This window comes from Dipteris shenzhenensis, chromosome 4 (genome assembly GCF_047967505.1).
Source record: "Dipteris shenzhenensis isolate YYH24624 ecotype China chromosome 4, Dip_SZ_1.0, whole genome shotgun sequence".
Taxonomy (NCBI): domain Eukaryota; kingdom Viridiplantae; phylum Streptophyta; class Polypodiopsida; order Gleicheniales; family Dipteridaceae; genus Dipteris; species Dipteris shenzhenensis.
In genome coordinates, this window is record NC_141599.1 from 40,925,261 (window position 1) to 40,931,217 (window position 5,957).

Genomic DNA, 5,957 nt, shown 5'->3' on the forward strand with positions numbered 1-5,957 from the left:
CAACAACCTTTTTACATACCCCAATGTGTCATTCTTTACTCTTGTAAAATAAATCTTATGTAATATTCGACCTAAATTTTTAGTTCCTGTATGTAATGTAAACATATAAATTTAAATTCGTAATGGTTGTACTTAGTTCGAAAGGCTGTCCTTCTATATGCTTGAACATAAACGTGAATCTAGTAATAACAAGTGCACAAATAAATCTTAGTGAAATACTTCGCTCCTGCTAATCTGTCAATTAAGTCATTAGACCTAGGGAGAGTATACTTATTCTTAATTACAAAAATTATTCAATCATTTCTAATCAATACAAATTCTCCATGAACCATATTTTTGGCCTGCCTCTGTGTAGGCCTTAGTGAAGGCTTCGTCTTGGAGATGGGCAAAATTCCAAATTTGTTTCTGCTTTTATTCTTGAATTGTTTATTGGTCCATGTGCCTGGTTTTTGTTTTTTATGATTGATTGAGGGCATGTGATCTCCACCTATTCCTCTCTTTCTATTTCAAGGCAAATCTCTCTCTCTCTCTCTCTCTCTCTCTCTCTCTCTCTCTCTCTCTCTCTCTCTGCCCTCTTTTCCTTCCTTCGCATCCGATTCAACGCAGGCCACTTGAACATCGTTCACCCGTCAATCACCTTGTTTCTTTTTCAAAAGTACAAGTACACCCCACGGTGATTGCTTGGGCATATATAGCCCATCTCTAGGTAATCCTGAAGTTGTGTGGCTAACTCATCCTCCTCTAACTATCTCATCCTATAAGGTGGAGTACTGATAGGTTGAGTGCCAGGGACTAAGTCAATGCGATGGTCTATAGTCCTTTCTAGAAGTAAATTCTCCAATAGTTGAGCTGGAAATATATTTGTGAAATCGTTCAACTTCTTTAATTCTTGGTATACTTGCCACTTGTGCAACCAAGTGTCAACCACCTCCTTGGTTCTAGATTTCTAATCTTCGAGATAGGGATCTGGTGTAATATTCAGTCCCAACACTGAAGCCAAAGCATCCACATGTGTAAGCGCTCTAACAGTGCTGGTCAAAAGCATAACAGAAGCCTAAATCCCTTGGAGTTGCTATGTCAACCTCGTTTGATTCATATTAACCAGCGCAAACTTCGCATCGAGAGCGGTGGTGAATTCACTAAAGGCAGTTTTCATAATCAAATCATCATAGAGCCCCTAGTCGTCCCCTCCATGGTAATCGATATTGTGATCGCCCTCAAAAAATATGGGTTTAACTGAATCAGACATGACCCGAACTGGATGTCGTACAGAAAGTAGTCTAGAGAAGAGAAGCAACAGGTGACCTCAGAGCTAGGAGACTAGAGCGAAGTGGAGGCTTGCCATGAGGGTAGGTGAAAGCGAAACAAGAGCAAGGCTGTTGAGAAGAAAGAAGCAAATGAATCTGAGCTGACGATCAGCAGACTCCCCCCCCCCGCCCCCCCCGATCCTGGCTGACGAAGCTCAACGGTGATGGCGATTGTTCTGTACGATCGCCTGCAACAAGACATACTAAGTGATGGGAGCCGAACAGAGAGGCGTGGAGGGGTTTCACGTGTGCGCAGTCCACAAGTTGGTGTAGAGATGCAATCCCACCAGGCTATAAGGTGGGTGGCCCAAGCTTTTAGAAAGCTCAGCTTTTCAAAGAAAGCCCACCCTCCCATCTTGGAGGGGATGGTGCTTATTTTAGCTTCCAAGCCCCCCCCGAACTCAGCTCCGCCCAGATCGCGGCCCTGCCCAACCCACCACGCATCTCTCCTCGCTCTCTTTTTTCACGCTATCTCGATCTCTGCATAGCTAGTCAGGTGCACGAGGTCTCTTGGATTCCGCCTTAGTCTTGCGCCTTCCTAGTAGCTCCTCTCGCACCTATCCTACGACCCTAAGATCCTCACCGCTCCCTCCTAACTACACCTCTCTCTCTCTCTCTCTCTTAGACATTCAACATCTAGCAGCGAATTGGACTCTTCTTGCTCTCTCGACTTCCTTCCATCCCACTCCAGGCAACCAACAACCTTATTTGATGAACTAACAAGCACTTGCAGGGCATCACCACAAATTTTGAATTTGAGACATACCTGGAGGAAATTCGTACCCTTGCTACTCAACCCGAGAATCAAGCTTGCCTAGCTCTAAGCCTCCCCAGGCTACCTGAGCTAGTCTTGCCTACCCCAATACACATCAGATACTAATCCATGCACATGACACATTAGTCGACTGGAAGAAATTCCGTTTATTCTTCTTACTTGTATCTGAAGTGGCTAGCCGCTTTGCTGGGGTGATCATGTCATCATATATGCGCGCATAAGTAATGGCGTCTTGCAAAGTGGTAGTCTGGTTGTTTTTCATCTAAAGGCGATATGAGTCAAGTAATTCATAAAAAAAGAATCCCAACAAAGTGATGGGATTCAGTTTTTTGCTTGTGTTTGCAAGTTTTGGAATTTCTATAGATAAGTCTCAAAGGTGATGTTTTGCTTGGCCACATCGAGGGCTTTTAACTTGCCTATGATGTCATAATCTTCATCCTCCTTCAAGATTTCTTTCCAGAAAGTCTCTTCAAAATCAACCCAAGTGGTGGGTTTGGGCTTTAACTCCTTCCACCAAAGGACTGCTACAAGTATCCAACTGCAAGTTGAATTGTTTGTCATTAGCATAGGGATGAAATTGGAAGTGGCCTTGCCACTTGTGTAACCAAGTGTCCACAACCTCCTTTGTACGTGACTTTTCCTCTGCAGAATGTGGATCTGGAGTGATGTTAGGACCCAACACCGAAGCTAAAGCATCCACGTGAGTGAGAGCTTGAATTGGTCATGAGGGTAACCAAACTTTGTAGTGCCTTAATCTGTTCGACCAACTGAGAATGATTCAAAAAGACGAATCAAACCTAGTATCCAAATTGGTCGAAAACTCTTTGAATGCATCCTTCATGACCGATTCATCATACAATTCCTGGTCATCTCCGCCCTGAAGGTCCATGCCATGGTTTATACCCTGGACTTTCAGCTTGCGAAGAGTGATTCACATCAACCATGATGATCTCGTAGGAATTGTGGGTCCTAAGAAGCTGGTGGGAGAAGAAGGGCTAGGGTTCGCTGCCTAAGACGGCGAACTAGGAACTCAGCCGGGAAGAGTGAGCAGCTCCTTGCGTTGAGAGTAATCAGGTAGATTGAGAAAAATGGTAAATCACCGGAGAGCTGCAGCAAGAGAAGCAGGCAATAATGGTGAAATCTGAGAGAAGGATGCCTGGCACTGGAAGCGTCAAGGAGCTGTCAATTTCAGAAACGCTGCGATGTAAGAAGCTGTCCGTTCGAGAGACTGGTCTGGTGCACCAAGGCAGGGTGGCTATTTTAAAGCTGCTGGCCTAGGCTTTGGCTATAGAAAAGCTTCAAAAGATAACTTCACTTTTGCTTTCCCCCGCTAAACGCTTCTACTGTTTTGGAAAGCATGGCTTTCCAAAAAATCTCTCTCTTCTTTAGCCATCCAAGGCCAAAGCAGAGGCTCCTGCTTTTGGCAACTAAAGCGTCTCTCAAAAAGCAAGGTTCCAAACAACATCTTCAATATCCTGCCTCCTCTCCCTGGCTCACCACCCCACATTGGTCTCCTTTTCCAAACGAATAGCCTATCCAGGTCCTTGTCAACAATTCACAGCACCCCATCGAATAGCCTATCCAGGTCCTTGTCAACAATTCACAGCACCCTATCCCACTACTGTTCAAGGATGATCCCAAATCTAGGATTCACCTTCCCAAAACAACTCGTCTTCTCTTTTGCTAACTCCAATCAGAACTCTCAACGACTGCAAGCTACTGCTCCTCTTTCCCCAAAATTCCTGGCGAATTTCCCATCTGGTTCTACCTTCCTCACCAACCAGGCATTCTTGCACAGCGTTCATGGACCTCTCTCTTCGACATGACGAATTCACATTCCTAACTGGCGAATTCACAAACTACTATAGTAGCCTTCAGCAAACTGTGAACTGGATCCATACCTAGAGGAAGATTCCTCCACAGCTCTCTACAGAAATTCCCACCAGGAGCTGGCTCTGATACCAACTGACATGACCTCCCAAACTCTTGGAATCCCAGACCTGCAAAAAACCACAAAGAAACAACCATTAAAACATCATAGATAACCAGGCTAGCTCACCAACCAACCATGATGTCCAGGAGGGAAAGACTCGAGAATTGGGACGTCCCCTCCCAGCCACAAGTCAGGCTGCTAGGCACATCCCCGAGCCAGCTCCTGTCCAACCTAGCGTCCCATACCACGAGGTGGAGTCGAAGGGCCTTGGATCATTTGTTGGGTCTTGGGATACGCTAGGAAGCAGGTGCGGGTCCGCGACACTATCGAGGATTCCAGATCAGCAAGGAAAAGCTGAGCTTGCTCTTACAGTTGCGCACTGAAAATTGAACCCTTGGGTTCTTATATAGGCTTGAGCCCAGTGCAGCTAAAAATAGCAAAAACCCTCATTTGAACTCAATCCATCTATGCCCTTGCAACTCAACCGGAGAATCCCCTGCCTAGCCCCAAGCCTCCCCAGGTTTCCTGAGCTAGCCTGTGCACCTAAGAGACAGTGCATGCACATGACACTATCCACTCCAACTGTCGAGGCCGTGTCATCCTCTATACTACCGATTGCTGCTACTGCTACATCCCTTGAGTGTACTCCCTCCTGCTAGGCTTGAAATTGGCCTGGTGGACTCTTGAGACACCCCCTCTTGCTGAGCTCAAGGACAGTGAGACTGAAAACTGAGCCCACCAGTCCTAAAAACTCCTGATGAGAAGGTGAAATGTGAGTCACCCCGACTAAAGCTGATGTGGCCAATGGAGCTCCAAGGATGGAACTTGGAAGACCATAGGAGCTGAATGGAGCTGATGAAAGGCCTGATGGGTGAAAGACCCATCACACCTGTCTGCTGAATTTGTGGTGTCACCTTGGGTGGGGGTGGAAGCCCTCTGAGAACTAATTGCAGGAACTGGATGACCCGCTCGGGTGTAGACCCAATGTTGCTACTAACGGTGGACCTGAACTTTCTCTAGGGTTTAAGTTTAATAACCCATCAAGGATGACAGTGAAAACTGTGTGGTTCCCTAAAGAAACTGATCCAGCTATTTGAGCTTCCCGAGTTGACACATCCCAGCACTCCTGAAACCCCTGATCTGCAAAACAACCACACACCACGTCAGATCTGAGCAGGCTGCTCACCACCCAACCATGAAATCTACGGATGTGATCCCGAATCAGAAGATGTCCCCTCCGAGCCACGAGCTGAGCTACTGGCACGAACTCCCAATCAGATCCAAACCAGCCTAGTGTCCCATACCACCAGGTGGCGTTGTGAAGCCCTGGATCTACCACTGGGCCTTGGGCTACGCTAAGATGCAGGCGCGCGTCCCCGACTCAATCCAGGATCAGACCTGGCACCTGGGAACGAGACTTGCTCCCAACTGCCCACTGAGAATTGAACCCCCTGGGCCCCTTTTATAGGCTCGGGCCCCGAGCTCCAAAAATAGCGAAGACCTACAAATAGTTCGTACCCTTGCCACTCAACCCGAGAATCAAGCCTGCCTAGCTCTAAGCCTCCCCAGGCTAACCTGAGCTAGTCCTGTGTACCTAGTACACGTCAGATACCAATCCGTGCACATGACATACTCCCCCTCCTCTAAGAACTCACTCCTGAGTTCGCTAAAAAACGGAAATGTTCTTTGGAGGTTTTGTAATGTCTCCCATGTTGCATCCTCCTCAACACGATCCTTCCACGATTGCGAATCTGTCTTTCACGAAATTCAAGAATACACTCAGGTTCGTGAGGAATAAAAGTCAAATCTGTAACTTCTATAATCTCATGAGGAGAAACAAGTTGATCATCTGTACCCAAGACTTCTTTCAGTCCACTGACATGAAAGACTGGATGGACTTTAACATCAGGAGGCAATTCTAGTCGATATGCAACTGGTCCAA